Genomic DNA, 20,838 nt, shown 5'->3' with positions numbered 1-20,838 from the left:
TTGTGGAAAAAATCCCTACTGCTTGCAAATGTGATTTTCCAAGCATAGATTTATTGTAATATTTTAATTTTATGCAAAATTGACTACAAAAAGTATAATGAATTTTTTTTTGTTTTTTAATTACTTGTTTCATCATTAACAATTTCCAGCAGGCAAAGATTTTCTAAAGGACTTTGAAGTATAGTTATATTTGAGTGAAAGAGCAAGGAAAGAGAAATAAACTATAAAATATGAAAAATATTGTGATATATTACAGTGATTATTTTGATGTTTTGAGCAATGAAAGTAATCATTATATCTTTTAAGCAAAAAGGAATTAATTTAAAAGTATTTACAAATATGGCTATTGGAAATAAATAATTGGTTTTTATGAAATATAAAAATATAGAAAATATATAATAGTAATATTCTCAGCTGTGAGGTTACTAGTAGGGAAAATATATACACAAGGGAGAACAAGAAACCTCAGTAAGAGTTAAATAAATTCAAATGTTTATAATAAAAATAAAGATGAAATCAGACAATTTAAACATCAGACTAGCTAGCTATACTAGAAGCATGTGAATGATCTATCATGTAAGTATATTTCTCTGAATAATGTAAAGTGAATCCATTTCAATGACAAAACAAGCAACAATTGAAATTATATTAATTTTAAGCATACAAAGGAAAGGCAGTATAATATATATAAAATAATTTGTAATTGGAAATGGCATAATATTCTGGAAGATAAAATTATGTAAACACAGAGACTCAATCCTTTTATGTGTTGTGTGTGCTAAATTATGCAAATAACTCATAGCATTCTCCATTAAAAAAAAACCATGATGCTAAATATATACAATGACTGATTGCAAGACAGGGAATCTATCTTTTCTGTTATCATTCTTCTTCTTTTTTTTTTTTAAAAAGCTGCCATTTGCTAGGTCTACACAGAATTGTGTTGTCAACCTATGTTTATAAATATAATACCCTCAAAATAAGTCCTATTTTAATGAACTCTGCCTTTCAAAGGACAAAAGCAAAGCTAAAGAATACTTTATACTTAGGAGTTTGGCTCAACGTCCCAGGTTGGAATAACAATGAACATGACTGGACTAGCTGATGGACCACTTTTGTCCAGTGAATTTTGATCTGAAGGGTTTAGCAAAAGGCAAGCCTAAAGTTCCACTCTGTCTACTTCTATCCCAAAGGCTAACATTTCGTTTTGAATACTAGTGTTTTTGTCTTGAAGGAATAGGGGTAAGGGGGAGAGACAGCGGCAAAAGTAAACTGGATATTTGTCCATTTCCCTACAAAGAAGTAGAATTTCAGACTTCCTTAATTCGCTATATGTCTAGGAACGTCGGAATTGCAAAACACAGGTGCGTAAAACCTTAGTTGCAAGGCTCAACTAAACATTCTTGCCTTGATTAAACATAGCAGTACTTATTTTTTACAAAGTGGTTAAAAAAAATAAAAAGCACAAAGAAGACTGAGCTTCTTTGAAAAGTCATTAGGTAAATTTATAATTCCCACTTAGAAATGAGAAAATCAATACAGTTTTACAACTTCCATTTGATACTCTGCAGTAGCAAATCTCTACAAAACTTTATATTGTTTTGTTCTTGTTAAGATTTCCCTTCATATCCAAGATTTCATTAAAAAAATTCCAAGACAGGCATTTGATGTTGTGGCTAAGAATCTGCTTGGGACTCACACACACCATATCTAAGTGCTCCTAGTGTGTACCCTGGGAGGCAACAGGTGATGGCCTAAGGACATGGGTCTCTGCCTCCATGTGAGAGACTAATATTGATTTTTGGGCCTCTGGCTGTGACCTGGACAGTCCTGACTCATGCAGGCATTTGGGGGAGTGAATCAGTGGATGGAATATGTTTCTCTGCCTGTTTCTGTCTTTCAAATAAATATGAATTAAAAAAAAATATTAAAAATCCCTTACTTGTAAAGATAGAATGTGTTGATAAAAATAGAAATTTCTGAAGGTATCATTTAACAGATGTTTATTGAATGTCTATTTTAAGCCTGAGATTTTGATTTAGGTTGGGCTTAAATTCCTATTTCAGGCTCTAGCCTCTTAGAAAAACATTCTCCGTACAGGCACAAACACAATGTACAAAATGATAAAGTTTATTTACAAAATGAGGAAAACACACACTCACACATGGGCATTGTTCAGGAAGAATGGGACAGGAAATGAAAAGAGAAATTTTCATACCCTGCTTGCTCTGGGTCCACAGAGAGAGAGAGAGAGAGAGAGAGAGAGGTGGGGCACTTCTGTTTACCAAGCTTCTTAGAAAGAGAAGTGTTTACACAGCACTGCCCCAGGTTCTGGGTAAGAGGAAGTTCATCCTGGGGAAGAGATCATCTGATTGGCAGGTGTGTAGATAAGACTTTGAGGTGTGGCTTCCAGCTACACCCTAGTCTTGCTATCTGGTTTATCCCATATCAAGATGATTTTTTTAGAATAGAATTCTCCATGGATCTCTTGTGTTTTCACTCTCTTGCAAGCAGAGATACTGATAGATTTTGTTCCAGACTATCTTTTCAAACATGTTTGTATAATGAATATCTTTGGAGGTTATAGTGTCTCCCTTCAGACAAAAGGAATGTTCACTGTATAATAAAACTAATAGTCGCATGCAGGGAAAAGTATAGGTTTTTTTGTAACCCATTGTATAGATCTGAATTCTTTTTAAAAAAATTAATTATTTGAAAGGGAGAATAAAAAAGTGAGAGAAGAGAGAGCGAGTGAGAGAAAGGGAGACAGAGATGGAGATCTTCTATATGCTGGTTCATTCCCCAAATAGTTGCAACAGCCAGATTTGGGCCAGGCCATAACCAAGTGCCAAGAACTTCGCCCTGATCTCCCACATGGGTAGCAGAGCCCCTAGTACTTGGACTATTTTCTCCTGCCTTCCCAGGAGCATTGACAGGAAGCTGGATCAGAAGCAGTGATGCCATGACTCTAATATGAATATGAATAATCTGATATGAATGTTGGCATCACAAGTGGCAGATTAATGCTCTGCCACAATAGTGGCCCAGAATATGAGTTCTTAATCTTGGGATTCTAATCTGTAATGCAAACTTGCAATGTATGTGGCATCCACCTATGCCTCACTGCACTGTCCTATGGGACTTGAGGGTGAAGGGGAATTTATGTGAAGATGAATTTATGCCTCTTGCTGTACAGTAAATAATAACATGTCTCTGAGCCAAGATTTTGTGTCTTCTACCAGCATCCATGAACTGCAGCATGTTATCTTTTTATCTTGTAACTGTAAGCATAAAATCTCAGAACCTTTACAATTCCTAAAAGATGAAAGAGAAGACAAAACTCTCATTCTTATAAATTATTTTTTTAAAATATTTATTTATTTATTTGAAAGTCAGAGCTACACAGAGAGAGAAAGAGAGAGAGAACTTCCAACCTCTGGTATACCCCACAGATGACTACAATGGCAAAGGTTGGGTCAGGCAGAAGTCAAGACCTAAGATCTTTTTCTGGGTCTGCCACACATGGGTGTCAGGGGCCAAAGCACTTGGGCCAGCTTCCTTTGCTTTTCCCAGGCCATTAGTAGGGAGCTGGATAGGAAGTGGAGCAGCCGGGACACAAACCAGTGCCAATAAGGGATGCAAGTATAGCAGGCAGCAGCTTAACCTGCTATGCCACAATGTGATCCCCTTTTTCTTATTAATTCTAAGTGGAATTAGACAATCAACAATTAGACAATCGTCAGTTATAGTTTCATTTCAGCTGCGAACTTGAAAGAAGGGCTCTCACAGCAACCATGAAAAAAATAAAGCAGAAGACCCTTGACTTGTGGAATAGCCGAGTAGAGACCTCAAAAAATCTGTTCCTCCACAGAATTAACAAAAGACTGGGGAAGAAAGGTCAAAATAGGGCCTTCTCAGTGGCATAGTGGGCTGTCTCCATCTGCGGAGCCGTCATCTCATGTGGGCACCATTCATGTCCCACCTGCTCCTCTTCTGATCCAGCTCTCTTCTAATGGCCTGGGAAAGCTGTGGAAGATGAGCCATGTGCTTGCGCCTCGGCACCTGTGAGGGAGACCCAGAAGAAGCTCCTGGCCTCTGGTTTCTGATTGGCCCAGCTCTGGCCATTGCAGCCATTTGGGAAGTAAATGAGCAGATTGAAGACCCCTCTCTTTGTCGTTCCCTCTCTCTCTCTGTGACTCTGCCTCCAAAGTAAATAAATAAATACTTTTTTTTTCTTTTTTTTAACTTTTATTTAATGAATATAAATTTCCAAAGTACGACTTATGGATTACAATGGCTTCCCCCCCATACCGTCCCTCCCACCCACAACCCTCCCCTTTCCCACTCCCTCTCCCCTTCCATTCACATCAAGATTCATTTTCGATTATCTTAATATACAGAAGATCAGCTTAGTATACATTAAGTAAGGATTTCAACAGTTTGCTCCCACACAGAAACATAAAGTGAAAAATAATAGATGATTTTTTTAAATGATGATGAAATCAGATCAGACCTATTGTCATGTTTAATCCCAGTGAGAGTCTAGTTGGAAATTGATAATTTCTTTTTTTTTTTTTTTTTACAGAAGATCAGTTTAGTATGCATTAAGTAAAGATTTCAACAGTTTGCACCCCCATAGAAACACAAAGTGAAATATATTGTTTGAGTACTCGTTATAGCATTAAATCTCAATGCACAGCACATTAAGGACAGAGATCCTACATGAGGAGTAAGTGCACAGTGACTCCTGTTGTTGACTTTACCAATTGACACTCCTATCTATGGCATCAGTAATCTCCCTATGCTCCAGTCATGAGTTTCCAAGGCTATGGAAGCCCTCTGAGTTCTCCGACTCTTATCTTGTTTAGACAAGGTCAAGGTCATAGTCAAAGTGGAGGTTCTCTCCTCCCTTCAGAGAAAGGTACCTCCTTCTTTGATGACCTGTTCTTTCCACTGGGATCTCACTCACAGAGATCTTTTGCCAGAGTGTCTTGGCTTTCCATGCCTGAAATACTCTCATGGGCTTTTCAGCCAGATCCGAATGACTTTAGGGCTGATTCTGAGGCCAGAGTGCTATAAATAAATACTTTTTAAAAAGTCAAAATAAACATTTTCAGAACTCTACAAATTAACAAAATTCTTTCAATAATCCACAGAATTATTCAAGAAAAATACTTACTCCTATTTATTTATTTATTTGGAAGACAGAGACCTCCCATCTGCTGGTCCACTCCCCAGATGCCTTCAAAAGCTGTGGAGAGCCAGGCTGAACCCAAGAACTGAGAATGCAATCTGAGCCTCTCAGGTGACTCAAATATTTGTGCCATTACTTGCTGCCCACCATGGTGTACATCAAAAGGAAGCAGAAATTAGAAGAGCTAGGATTTGAAATTAAGTACTCCAGTATGGACTTCAGGCATCCTAAATGGGATCTTAACTGCTAGGCTAAACACCCACCCCAATATTTGAAACCTGATAACAATGTTAATTTTCCCAGAAACTCAACATTAGTTTATCCAGCTCCCGGTTAGTTTTCAAATCCAACAGCTTTACAATGACTATAGCCATGAAAACAGAAAGTGTAGCAACCACGGGAAGAAACAAAAAGCATAGAGGTACCATAAATTCTCCTGCACATTAAATTGTCACTTCTGTTGTTCTCTGAAAAACTCTATGATCAGGATTATCTTTAATTGATCTGATAGAAATCTTACTGTGTATTAATGGGTCTCTGCACAGGGTAGTTTTCAAAAACCATCAGTGACAATTGTTTAACATCAGTTTATCTGATGCAGAAAACAGTTTCAACTAATAAGGGGCTCGCCAAAACCTAAAGGGAAAAATTGGAAAAATATGATGTCAGTAGGGGCTTTGGAAATATCCAACACACTTCTGGAGAACTAGAAATCCAGATGCATGCGTAGGAATGTGTATAGCAAGCCTTTACTCCTAGAAAAGATCCCAGAGGGCCCTAACCTCTCATTTTAGCTGAACTTGAGGTTTTGTAGAAGGAGAAAGTGAATGCTAAGGCAAAGATAGAAAAGTCTGCTGCGTGTTAAAGAAATACCCCCAATATACCACGCAGACCCTTAAATAATCCAGGAGGCTCACTCACTTAACGAGTTTGAGAATGATGTGTCTAATCACAAGCTAAACTTTACACTAAAGTGAGAAATGACTCCAGTGGCTGCAGAAGAAAATAATACAGACTCTAGAATTAGTGCCTGATAGTCACTAAGCAAACAATAGCAGTGACAAAAGTTGGTAGAGCAATGATTCTGATTTCATATTTTGACACATAACTTTTTGAAAACTTAGAGTTTTAACATAAATTATAAGAAATATTACAAAAAAATAAAGTGTGACAGGCACAGGGGAAAGTGTAGTTAATAAAAGCAAGTACCCTGACAATATATTTTTTAAATTAATGAATGCATTTTTACATAGATACAACTTTAGGAATACAGTGGTTCTTTCCCCCATGACCCCCACCCCATTCCCATCCCACTTCCCATTGCCTCTCCCATCTCCTTCTTCATTATGGATCATTTTTAGTACGACTTTACATATAGAGGACCAACTCTATGCTAATCATAGATTTCAACAATTTGCTCCTACGCCCACACACAACATATAGAGTACAGTTTGGGGAGAGAATTTGCAGTCAATTCTCATATTGCAATTCAATAGGGATGGAAGTCCTACCTGGGGAGCAAGTGCACAGTGATTACTATTGTTCCTTTAATAATTAATACTTTTTTTTATGATGTCAGTGATCATCCGAGGCTCTTGTTGTGAGCTGCCAGGGCTATGGAAGCCTTTTGTGACCATAGACTCCATCAGTATTTAGACACGGCCATAAGCAAAGTGGATGTTCTCCTCTCCCTTCAGAAAAGAGCCTGACAATATTTTTGGAGGAACTAAAGGATACCAGCTCTAAAATAATTATAGGAAATGATTAAAACAGTGTTAAAGGAAGGGGTAAGAGTAATGCATAATAAAATAGGACAATATTTCTGTCTCAACCAAAGAGGAGGGTGCAAAAATGAGATGCACCAGTGAAATTGGCATCCCAGGCATAAACATGGATATTCATAGACCTCTTCACTTTTTCTACACCTCACACCACATCAGTGAGGTTCCTATATAATTACTGAGGGATACAAGTGAAATCTCTGAATGTCTCAGACTTTATTTAAGAAGCAGCCTCTAGGGAAACAAAAAATTACAGAGATGACTACAGAAATAACAACAGCAGCAAAAGATACCAGGAAATATTTTAGCCTCTGACATCCACTTACTCAACAAACAGGAGGTTCAACCTACGTTGCTGTAGCTATACATAAAACCTGAAGTTAAGAGCCTATTCACCTCAGATCCTTTTGCATAGCATATCATGACCAGATTTATATTAAAAATTACAGAATATACTAAAGAACAAAAATATAGGGGATGAGACAGAGCAAGCATCAGAACCAGACTTACATATGTCAGAGATCTTGGAAATATTAGACTGGGGATTTAATACAACTATGATTAATATGCTAAGAGTGCTAGTAGAAAAAGTGAACAACATATAATAGCAGATACATAGTATAAGCATATAGATGAAAACTATAAGAATCAAGAGGAAATGTTTGAAATAAAAATTTGTAATGAAAATGAAGTATCCCTTTGATGAGTTAATCAATAAATTGGATACCATCATGGAAAGAATCACTGAGTTTGAAGAAATATAAATAGAAACATTCAAAATTTAAATGCAAAGGAGAAAATATTGAAAGAGACAAACTAGAATGTCCAAAAACAGTGGGAAAGTTACAAAAGGTATAACACGCAAGTGTATGTAATGGAAACACTAGAAAGGAAAAAAAAATAGAAAGGGATAGAAGAAATGTTGGAAGTAATAATGACTGAGAATTTTTCCATTTGATTATAATCACCAAAACATGGATCCAGGGAAGTCAGAGGACAGCAAGTAGAATAAATTCCAAAATATTTAAGCCTAAGCATAACACATTCAAGCTACATAACATTAAAGAGAAAGCTTTGAATGAAACCAGAGGAGAAAATTTATCTACTGAATGTAAAGAATAAGAATTACATTAGACATTTATTCAGATATCATACACAGAAATAATGGAGTGACATGTTTAAAGTAGTGAAATAAAAAACCACCAGTCTAACATTTTGTTTTGAGAGAAGTTATTTTTCAAAAGTGCTGGTGATCTAGAGACTTTCCTGGAAAAACAAAAGAAAATTCCTGGCTAATAGACTGTTTTTCCTCCAATACTACATACCTATGCTAAAGGTTAATTTAAAAATTAAACAAAGTAAAATAATTAACAATAATAACCAATAATAAAATAGAAAAATTAAGGTGATATATAATAAAAAAATTACGTGATGTGATCTTTCTATATTCTTTGCTTTGTATGCCATTCCTGGCTATATGATATGCCTTTCATCATTGTCACATAGTATGTAAGTCGATCTGTCCTGTGTTTTATACCCTAGTGCCTCCTTTACATTTTTACAAATGTGGGTTCAGTTGGCATCTTCTTCTGAAAGACCCCAGATTGTATCAACTGAAGACTTACTTTTAATTGTATCTTTTGCTCTTTTTTCAATTTTTAAAAAATATTTATTTATTCATTTGAAAGTCAGAGTTACGCAGAGAGAGGTGAGGCAGAGAGAAAGACAGAGAGAGAGAGAGAGAGAGAGAGAGAGAGAGAGGTCTTCCATCCAATGATACACTCACCAGATGGCCGCAAAGGCCGGAACTGTGCTGATCCGAAGCCAGGATCCAGGAGCTTCTTCCAGGTCTCCCACACTGGTGTAGGGTCCCAGGGACTTGGACCATCTTCTACAGCTTTTCCAGGACATAGCAGAGAGCTGGATTGGAATGGAACAGCCAGGTCTCAAACCGGCACCTATATGGGATGCCGGCGCTTCAGGCCAGGGTGTTAACCCACTGTGCCACAGTGCAGACCCCTCTTGTTCTTAATCAATTTCTTCAACTCTGAGGAAATGTGGCAGCAGCTTACTTATTGGCAGACATAGCCTCTACAATAATTTTTTATTTCATTATTTAGTCAAAATCTTTTCTTTTTTTTTCAACTTTTATTTAATAAATATAAATTTCCAAAGTACAACTTTTCAATTATAGCAGCTTTCCCCCCCATAACCTCCTCCCAACCGCAACCATCCGATCTCCCACTCCCTTTCCCATCCCATTCTTCATCACAATTCATTTTCAATTATCTTTATATACAGAAGATCAACTTAGTATATACTAAGTAAAGATTTCAACAGACTGCACCCACAAAGACACACAGAGTATAGAGTATTGTTTGAGTAGTAGTTTTACTGTTAATTCGCATAGTACAACACATTAAGGACAGAGGTCCTACATGGGGAGCAGGTGTACAGTGACTCTCATTGTTGATTTAACAATTACACTCTTATTTATGATGTCAGTAATCACCCGAGGCTCTTGTCATGAGCTGCCAAGGCTATGGGAGCTTCTGGAGTTCACCAACTGTGATCTTATTTAGACAAGGCCACATTCAAGTGGAAGGTCTCTCCTTTTTCAGAGAAAGGTACTGCCTTCTTTGATGGCCCGTTCTTTCCGCTGGGATCCCACTCACAGAGATCTTTCATTAGGTCATTTTTTTTTTTTTTTTTTTTTGGCCACAGTGTCTTAGCTTTCCATGCCTGCAAAACTCTCATGGGCTTTTTAGCCAGATCCAAATGCCTTAAGGGGTGATTCTGAGGCCAGAGTGCTGTTTAGAGCATTTGCCATTCTATGAAGTCTGCTGTGTATCCTGCTTCCCATGTTGGATCATTCTCTCCTTTTTAATTCTATCAATTATTATTTGCAAACATTGGTCTTATTTATGTAATCCCAGTAGCACTTTTATACATTAATAATGATCTAGTTGAAAAGGAACTTACAAGAAAAATCCTATACACAATACTACAAAAAATTAAATACTTTGGAATAAATTTAGCCTACAAGAAAAATCCCATTCACAATAGCTACCAAAAAAGTAAATACCTTGGAATAAATTTAACAAAGACTGTGAAAGACTGCTATAATAAAAAGATAGAAAAGTTCATAGATAGGAAGAATTAATATGATCAAATAGTGAAAATCTTTTTTTGCAATGGTGTAATCATTTCTTACTTGCAGTAGATGCCTAAATGCCTGCGTGTCATTTCTTTCAGGTGATGACTTGCTGAAGTCTTCGTCTAGGCTAAATGCTTTCTGACAAAACACATTTCTATTAATTGGAACAGCTTTTCTGTTCATATCTTCCACCCACAGTTTTAATGACATCTGCATTAACTAAACACTGTCAAACACCATAGCGATAATACTGCAGTTTGTGGTATGACAGCAAAACTAGCACAATTTCATTTTTCTTTCTTCACAATTTCACAGACAAATGATTCATTTTTTTAAAAGATTTATTCATTTATTTGAAAGTCAGAGTTACACAGAGAGAGAAGGAGAGGCAGAGAGAGAGGTCTTTCATCCTCTGGTTCACTACCAATAAGCTGCAATGGCTGGAACTGCCCCAATCCGAAGCCAGGAGCCAAGACCTTCTTCTGTGTCGCTCCCCCTCTTCGTGGAGGAACGACACAGGACCCTGCGCTGTTCTTTCGTCTGCTCGGCCCTCCCCGGGTTTGCTGCTGGTTCTTCCCGGGTTGGCTACTATCCCTTCCACCTCCGTGGAAGGGCAGTTCCCCCTGGCCGCATTCCCCACTTCCGCAGGGGAGCGGCACACCGCCGGCCGGCTCTTCTCGGGGGCTGCACAGGTGTTCCTTCAGCTAGATGTTCCCCATAGATGTTCCTGATGCATGCCGTCTCTCTCCTCCTTTATAGTCCTCCTCCGCCAATCCCAACTCGGCTACCCACACGCCGAGTACGCTGCTCTCCTCCAATCAGGAGCAAGTCCTACAGCTCATTAGTTGAACTCGAGGCAGCTGTGCGGAAGCTGTTTACTTCTCTCCCAGCGCCATATTGTGGGAGAGCAGATGCATAGAATAAGTCTTAATTTCAGTAACAGTCTAGTCCGGTTTGCTCCCCACACTTCTGGGTCTTCCATGCAAGTGTAGGGGCGCAAGCACTTGGGCCATCTTCTACTGCTTTCCCAGACCATGCAGAAAGCTGGATTGGAAGTGGAACAACTGGGTCATGAACTGCGTTCATATGAGATGCTGGCACTGTAGGCGGTGCCTTTACCCACTATGCCACAGTGCCAGCCCCTCATTAATTACCATATATGTTAGCAAACTCATCATACAATATTTTTTTTTCTTTCCTCAAGTCGAAAGCTTTCACTTTTTCACATAAAGGAAGAACTTTAGGATTCTCCTTGGGCATATTTGAGTTGCCACCATCACTACTTTTGCATCCTGGGATCATTGTAAGTAAGATAACGTTTACTTGAACACAAGCACTGCAATGTTACAACAACGGACCCAATGAGACAATTGCTGAGGGACTAATGGGTGGGTAGCAAACACTGCATGGATATGCTAGACAAAGGAATGATGCATGTCCTTGGTAGGGTGGAATGGGATGGCATAAGACTTTAGCACACTACTCAGAGTAGCACACAATTTAAAACTTATGTATTTTTATTTCTGGAAATTTCCTGTTAATATTTTAGACCACAATTGACTGTGAGTAACTGAATGGCTAGAAAGCAGAAACAGATGAGGAGTGACTATTATATTTATATTCAAGTAATGAGTTACTGACTTTTTCCTCAGGCTTAAGTTTTACTGTATTATTGTTATTATAATTATTATTAGTTCTTCTTTGTCTCCTTCTACTACTTGGGATGATGCTGACTTATGGTTGTTTTACTTCAACAGACAGTGGTTTGGAGAGATATTGTATCAAAGGAGATTGCCATCTATCTATATTTATATCATTTGTATCTATATCTATCTATATCTGTATACATATATATGTATTTTTAAAACAACAGAAATTACAAATATATAGTGAATGGATAGTTCTCAATTGTTTCCACCCTCACTCATTTAGTTTCTATTATCTCTTTCCAAAAGATAACTCTTGTCATAACTTACTTTTGAATACTATGCACTGTCTATTTTTTTCTAATGCATAATAAGCCCATGTAAACATCCATACTAAATACTAAATGCCACATAACTAATTTTTTTTACTTTGTCTTGATATATTACCATATATCTACGTAATAAACTTACTCAATGTTTGTTAAAAGTGCATAACATTCAACAATATAATATATAGATATAATAGTATATATAGATATAATAGTATCCATGAGTTCTGCATCCTCATATTCAACCAATAGGAGCTCGAAAATATTTTTAAAATTTATTTTGTATTGTACACTATGGAATTTATTTTTGTCATTATTTTCTAATCAGTATAGTATAATAACTACTTACTATAGCATTTACATTTTAATAGATGTTATAAGTAGTCTCAGAGTACAGGAGAATATGCACGGTTTATATGCAAATACTACCTCATTTTGGACAAAAGACTTAAGCATACATGGATTTTGATATCCTCTGAGGGTCCTAGAATCAATTCCCTGTGAATACTAAGAGATGAGTATATTGCAACCTACTAGTACCCATTGGTACTACTGGTACCAACCTACTAGTTCTGTGGTTTTTCTCCTTCACAATATATGGACACTCTCTTTCCATTTATTATAGTTAACCAGAGTAGGATCACATTTAACTCCTCCTTTTCAAACACCACATCCAGTTCTTCCACAACTCTTGCTGACTCTATTACCTTCAAAACACATTAATCACCTGTTCACATCTCACTAATTTCACCACTTGCACTCTAACCCAAGCTATGACTGTATTGCAAGGATAAGGAATCAATTCTGCTTTCACATTTGTATCTCTCATAGGGCCCCCAAATTCTGTGAGTTCCTCTGATCTTGTAAGATATGCCTTATACCCAGTAGAAAGGGCTCCACACCCAGTTCATTCCCCTGTCTGTCAGACAGTCTGCATTTCACATATTCTCAACCTAATAAATTCACTTCCATGGCAACCTGAAAACTTATTCAAATAAACCATTCACATCCTCATGCGAAATCTCAGGGCATATCAACCTCTTGTTACCATGAAGCCTGCCTCATATGGCTCCTGCTGGGTGGTTCATTCTATTCTTAAATATAGCTTCTCGGTGACCTTGCAATTTAAAACTTATGAATGGTTTATTTCTGTAATGTTCCATTTTGTATTTTTAGACCACAGCTAACTGAAATCACAACCATGGATAAGGGGCAACTATTCTCCCTGGCTGTTAGTGAGTATGACAAATAAACTGCTGTCAAACTCTCTGTCAGGGTAGGATGCTATGTGTTTGATCATCTCATACTATTTGGGGTGTGGGTCCATCCTTTGCAATGAGGTAAATAGGAGGTAGTCAGAACAAACAGAATCTATGATTATTTTCTGTTACTACCATTGTTCATCTACCCAGGGTCTCTTTTCACTATTGCGTTCTGCTTATTAAGATGTGCACTATGTCTTGAAACTCCTATGGTATTTGCTTTTTGTTTCTATACCTTCTTGTTTCATATAGAGTAAAATCCAAAGAGGACAAAGTCCCACATATTCTAACTATGCTATTCTTCAGTGACGCTTTTCCTGCCATTCTTCCTTTCATTTAGTCTGATCCACATAAATTTGCCCCTCTTGTTCCTTTTAGAAATGTCCCCCATGAAGTGGCACACCAATGATAGCTTGGTGGCTTCAATCCAGCTCGCTTGGTAGGCACCACAGAAGTTATTGAGAACATGGACCAACACTGAGGGTTTTTTTCCACAAAGAGAGCTACATTGTCACTGGTATGTGTGCTATTGCTAGTGCATGGGTAAAATAAAGTTTTAAGCAATTTTATTTTTTAAAAATTTTCTATAGATAATGTACAACTTATTGCCTGTACCCTTGGTAAGTTTATACCCTCTCTCTTGGTAAGTTTATACCGTAAAAATGTGCCTTGATTCCACTCTACTTTCTCCAAGCAATCGCTCAGTTGTCATTTTTTCCTTGAGAGCTCTGGACTGCCCTATTTCACATGGCTATTTGGCTTCCCTCTTCATGTGGTTGACCTTATTTTTAAAAATTTTTATTATTTTATTTATTTGAAAGAGAAAGGAGGTGGGGGAGAATGAGAGAGTTCTAGAGAGAGCGATAGAGAAAGAAAGATCAAGAGAGCAAGAAAGAATATCTTCCATCCACTGGTTCATTCTCCAAATTACCACAACAGTCAGTGCTGGGTCAAGCTGAAACCAAGAGAACCGGAAACTATATTCATATATTCAGGTCTTCCCGAATGGTGGCAAGAACCCAAATACTTGTGCCATCCTCTAATATCTCCCAGGGTGTGGTTTATTAGGAAACTGGATCAAAATCAGAGCTATACTTGAACCCAGTTCTCTAATACGCCATCTTTGTATCTCAAGGAGTTTTAAGCTCTGTGCCGTATGTCTACCCCTGTGATTTACTTCAAATGAGAAGGATTTTGAATGCAGAGTAAGATGTTTGGTAAATATTTTTCTATTATTTCTCTTAAAATTCAATTTTGTTGTAGAATATAGCCTGATTTTATACTCACTTCTGAGAAATCATTAAAGACAGGAATGTTCATAAAATGTTTGAGTCAAATCCTAATGGCTGTCAATTTAATTATATACCTCATTAGACACAAGTTAACCTTCAGATCTTTAACTTTAGAAATATAGCTGAGGTGAGGATATCTGAAGGATAAAATGTTTTTGTCTGTCCCCCAGGATTTTAATGCCACTGTCAATTATGAAAATATACAGAATGCACTGATGATAATTATAATAATATTTGACTGGCCATGTACCATAAGCCAGACATATTTTATGTGTTTTAAGAAGTTGATAATTCTTCCCTCTTACAGAGGAGAAGCATGAGGCAGAAATTAAGTAATCTGATCAGTTACCCATATGCTAAGTGACTGTCAGGGGTTTAGCTTAGGTTTATGTCCATCAAAAGATCTTAATTAGAGCACTATACTTCCCCTCTGAGGAAGTGAACATGCCATGGGAACAAATGTTAAGTGTCCACTAATAATATTAGAATATTATTTGTGGATGAAAGAGAACACAACCATATTTAGTTTAAGAAGGAAGAATAAAATGCAAAATGTTTTGTTCATAGATGCAGCGGTCAGCAGTGTGGGGTCTCCAAGCCACAGGAAGTCTATTTATTGATGACGGGACCTACAAACATTAGTCACCTGACAAGCAGAAATGCAGCTCCTGATCCAATGTTAATGTATTACATTTAAATGCTGCTGAACGTTACTTTGGCAGTTGCGAACCAAAGGTCTGCAGTCATTTGCATGAAATGTATAAATAAGAGTTTGACTTACATGTTGTCGCAGGCATAAATTCAGTTTACTCTTTCTGAAAGGCAAAACTCGGCTATGAGCATTAAAGATGACTTGTATGACCATGTTAATCTTTCCACCTCATATTTCAATTTTTATGGGAACTTTATTACTAAATAATATATCTCCAAGCCCTCCTTTTGTACCTCTGCTGCCCATTACTTGCCTAAACTACATACTGTCATTAGTTATAGCAGTTTTATGCCTCATATACTGCACAGCCATGATGGCTGTCTTCCTAATAAATTCTTCAGCGCTTTCAATGTAATCATCTGCATTGCAGCTTCATTAATATCCTTTCATTCAAAGACCCAGGTAAGAAGTATCCCACTGAGTAAAAGGCTTTAAAAAAATTAATTAGGCCATGGAAACCTGCTTCTGGGCTTTAGTCAATGTCATGAAATAATGCGGTTACTTATACAATACTGGTGGCTTTTGAATAACAGATTAATTAGGAACATCCTTATATGGAGAAATAAATGGAGTATTCATGACATGATTTTCACTGCAACAATAAAATGCAAAAATTCAATACTCAATCAAGTTTAAACCCAACCACGCTGCTTTGATTTGTGCATGTCCGAGAGACTCAGGAACACTGCAGAGGAGTCCAAAATATTCTCTCATTGCATGCCTGCCAGAACCTTTCCATTTAAAATAAGTTCACATATTTGTGGCTTTATTGCTACAATAATTGAAAGTAATTCTCCCAAGTGTGTTAACTTATATCATGTATGGCTGATATACAGTATTGTTCAGGGAAATTATTCTTATTATGTTTTTTCCAAGTAGCATTGATATGTTGGGAGGATACTGAGGTTAACTTGATCTAGGAGATAAGTACTTAAAAATTATTGAATTTGGGAAAGGTGAAGATATCTTTGTTTCTAACTTCTAAAATATACTGAACAAAGGGAAATTTCATAGGAAAGCAAACTTGAGAGTGGGTACATAGTGGCGAGGCAGATGTGATAATATTTGGAGTGAAACTTAAACTGACCAAATGATAAAGGGAAATTAGTATTTTTCATAAAACAGATCAATACATTTAATATATATATAAATCTTGTTTTTATAGATAAATGTCTGTTTAAGAGGCAACTTGCCAAAGAAAGATCTCATTTAGATTTTTGCAAGGCTGAAATAAGACTTAAATAAAAACTTTAGCCCATTAGACTATCATGTTGGAATTTTAAAATGTGAATATGACAACAGCAGTCAATTTGGTAAAGTACATTGTAGCATATTACATACCAGGATACTATATGGTGATAAGAATGGAAATTTTTGTCTAAACACAAAAGGATTGCGAGAAAACACTGACAAAAAGGAAGGACTTCCAAAACAAAAAGAGATGCTATGTGATTCTATTTGTATAAATTACCAAAAGTAGGCTCAGCTGATCTACTCCCCCAAACACAGTGTTCGAAACTGCTTATCTGATATCATTTCTGTAGGCTTTTTGTTTGCTGTTTGCTTTCTGTCTTTTGTAGAATGTCATATAAATAGAATCACAGAGAATATAGCTTTATGGATCTAGCTTTATTCACTTTCTTTACTGTTTCTGTTTCATCTCTATTGTTCTATGTATCAGTAGTTCCGTTCTATATACTGCCCTGGTATCTCTTTGCTGAGAATCTCATTGATGTACCACAATTTTTTTTGATTGATTTCTAGTGATATTTGGTTTCTTACCTGTTTTTGGTGATATGAATAAATCTACTATAAACACTTTTTGTAGAGGTTTTGTGTGTACATGTATTTTCAGTTCTTTGGAGTAAATATTCAGGACAGTGACAGTTGGATCTTATAGTAGGCATTTGCTTAACTGTACAATCAGTTGCCAAATTCCTTTTTAAAGTGCCATTATTTTTTTTTTAAAGTGCCATTATTGACAGTTTTGCATTCTCAAGAGAAACTTACGTGAGTTCTATTTCATAGCTACTGCTTACACTTGACATTATTTACTTGTTATTTTATCTTTTTAATGTCTGTAGCCATGTCCCACCCTTTTTCTGATATTGGTAATGGGTATCCAATCTCTCTTGCTCCCCACCACTCCCTTGCTCTCATTAGTCAATTTTTAATTTTTAAAAATGTCATTTCATTTTATTAGTTTTATAATTTATAATACTATATATTATTTCTTCCTTCTTCTTACTTAGTTTTTTTTTTTTTTTTTTTTTTTGACAGACAGAGTGGGCAGTGAGAGAGAGAGACAGAGAGAAAGGTCTTCCTTTTCCATTGGTTCACCTCCCAATGGCTGCTGCGGCTGGCGCACTGCGGCCAGTGCACCACGATGATCTGATGGCAGGAGCCAGGTGCTTATCCTGGTCTCTCATGGGGTGCAGGGCCCAAGGACTTGGGCCATCCTCCACTGCACTCCCTGGCCACAGCAGAGAGCTGGCCTGGAAGAGGGGCAACCGGGACAGAATCTGGCGCCCCAAACGGGACTAGAACCCGGTGTGCTGGCGCCGCAGGTGGAGGATTAGCCTATTGAGCCGTAGCGCCGGCCCCTTACTTAGTTTTAATTTGTTTTTCTTGAACTTTTAAACATTTAGGAGCTTTTCAGCTTGATTTTTGTTATTTATTTCTAGTTTTGATTTCTTCATTAATAATTTTGTGGTCAAAATATCAAATTTATTGCAGATAAATGATTTTAAATATGTCTTATTGCTGAGAAAATAGTTTACCTTGTACAATGGTCCATGTTTATATCTGGTAACATTTTCTATTTTGAGCTTCATTTATTTCCTATAAATATAGATTTTTTTAAAAAATTCTTTTACAGCTAGCATTTGTGTCCCATTATATTTACATTGCATTTCTTATAGTCAGTCAGGATTAAGGTCTTGGCATGGCAATCTCCACATTTAAATCATGAGACTTTGGAGTGGGTGTTACAGCTCGGTGCGTTAGACTGGAGCTGGAGATGATGAAATCTCATATTGGGAGTGCCGTTTTGAGTCCTGGATACACTGCTTCCAACTCAGCCCCCTACCAATGCTCCTGGATGCAGTGGATGATGCCTCAAGCACTTGAGTTGCTGCTGGCCGTGCCAGACTTGGATTGAGTTCCTGGTTCCTGGCTTCAGCATTGCCCAGCCCAGGGTGTTGTGGTTCTTGAGGGAGTGAACCAGCTAATATAAGATCTCTCTTTCTCTTTGTTACGATGCCTCTCAAAAAAACAAATAAATCTTGAAAAACAATTAATGCGTTTCAGTCTTTAAGTTCAATAAAACTATTCATATTTCTGTATTCAAACCTACCGCCTTGCTAGTTACTTTCTGTATCTTCCATCTGTTCTTTGTTGCTTCCTTATTTTGCATTAATTTTTAAAGATTTATTTATGTATTTGAAAGTTAGTTACAGAGAGAGGGAGAAACAGAAAAGGAGGGAGAGAGATACAAAGGGGGGGTGAGGGAGAGAGGGAGAGAGGGAGAGAGGGAGAGAGGGAGAGGGGGAGAGAGGGAGAGAGGGAGAGAGATCTTCCATCCAGTGGTTCACTTCCAAGATGGCTGCCATGTCCAGGGCTAAGCCAGGCTGGAACCAGGTACCTGGAGCTTCATCTGGGTCTCCCCCGTGAGTGGCAGGGTCCAAGCACTGGGGCCATTTTCTGATGCTTTTCTCAGCTAGTAGCAGGGAACTGGATTGGAAGTAAAGCAGTTGGGACACAAAGTGGTATCCATATGGGCTGCCAACTTTGCAGGCAAGACAGGTTGGGGGTGGAGGAGGCTACTTTACCTGCTACACCAGAATCCCAGCCCTAATTAAATAGTTTTATTATCCCATTTTATCTCCACTATTGTTTTATTATTGTGGCCACTCTAAGTTTTACAGTACATATATTTACCATTGGTTACTTTAAAAATCATACACCATATCATGAATTCTTACATCTCCCTCATTCTGTCAATTCTATTTGTGCCATGCATTTTGTGCCTAAATGTGTTATAAACATCATGAAATATGACTGATAGTTTACCTTTATAGAGCAAATTATCTTAACTGGCTTAAATCGTAAAAAGCATGATTATAATATTAATTAATACAATTTCTACTGTTTCTTTGTGTAGATTCAACTCATCTGATATCATAATTCTTTTATCTGAAGCATAACTTAATATTTTCTTTATTGCAAATCTACTTGCAATGAATTTCTTCAGATTTTATGTGTCCGAAAGTATTTTATTCTGACGAATATTTGAGATTTTTTTCACTGAGTATACAATCCTGGGTTAAATTTTTATTTGTTTTCTTTCAACATTTTAAAATATGACTCTGTTGTCTTCTGTTTGACTTGGTTTCTAACAAGAATTTCAAATTCTTACTTTTGCTCATCTTTATGTATTTTGTTTCCATCTTAGACATAGTCTGGTGTTTGTTTTAATCAGTTAAGACTACTAAAACAACGTGTCACAAACTGGGTAGCTTATGAGTAATAGAAATTTATGTCTCCCAGTTTTGGAGCCTGGGAAGTCCATGACCAAGGTCATGGAGGATTGGGTCTCTACTGAGGGCCCATTTCCTGATAAATACACAACAGGTCTTGTGATTCAAAACCTGCTGGATGGAAGAGGGTGTGGGAGGGAAACGCACTGAATTTCATTCAAAGGACCCCAAACACAGGATCTAAAATCCTGCCAAAGACCTCATCTCCAAATATCTACAATGGAGATTAGCTTTCAATAAATGAATTTTGGGGTGACACAAACATTCAACCATAGGGCAGAGTTTCTCTTAAACTTTGATTTCACTCTCTTTCACTCTCTCTCTGGGTGGTATATACTATTTTGGATTCTCAGGACTTCTTTCATCTTTTGTGTCTTTTATTAGTTTTAGAAAATTCACAGCTGTTATCCCTTCAAATATTTCTTCTGCTCCATTTCTCTCCTGTTCCCTGTGACGCTAATTTCTTTTATATAAGATCATTTGATTGTGAGCTCTTGAATTCTCCCTCTACCTTTTCCTCTCCCTGTGCCTCCTCACCTATTCCTTTGATTCTTTACTTAACTGTGTTCATTTCTCTCTTAAGTATTCCAAAAGGATTCTTTATCTTTGATGTTTAAAAAATTTTATCAACTATCTAATTTTAAAATGTTTGACTTTCCAGGGAAATTCACCATTCATCCAAGTTGACCTTTTCTTATACAGTATTTTAAAATTAATTATTGAAGCCAATGTTGTGGAATAGTGGGTTAAGTCACTGCCTCTGATGCTGGCATCCCATGTGGGTTTTGGTCAAGTGCCAGCTTGTCCACTTCTGATCCAGCTCCTTGCTAATACCCCTGGGAAATCAACAGAACTTAGCCCTAGTGCTTGGGCCCTGCACCCATGTGGGAGACCTAGATGGAGTTCCAGGCTCCTGGCCTTAGAATA

At 37.2% G+C, this 20,838-nt stretch overlaps 1 long non-coding RNA gene across 1 annotated transcript in view; it reads left to right on the top strand.

Annotated features, from left to right (window-relative positions):
* Positions 1-5,592, top strand: part of LOC138849930 (uncharacterized) — a 132,799-nt gene extending 127,207 nt beyond the window's left edge. The window contains exon 6 of the long non-coding RNA XR_011389146.1: positions 5,205-5,592. This is a non-coding gene — a long non-coding RNA (uncharacterized lncRNA). The remainder of the gene's footprint in view (positions 1-5,204) is intronic.
* The last annotated feature ends 15,246 nt before the right edge of the window (positions 5,593-20,838 follow it).

This window comes from Oryctolagus cuniculus, chromosome 6 (genome assembly GCF_964237555.1).
Source record: "Oryctolagus cuniculus chromosome 6, mOryCun1.1, whole genome shotgun sequence".
Lineage (NCBI taxonomy): Eukaryota > Metazoa > Chordata > Mammalia > Lagomorpha > Leporidae > Oryctolagus > Oryctolagus cuniculus.
The sequence above is the reverse complement of the archived record's forward strand: the minus strand, read 5'-3'. Positions and strand labels throughout refer to the sequence as shown.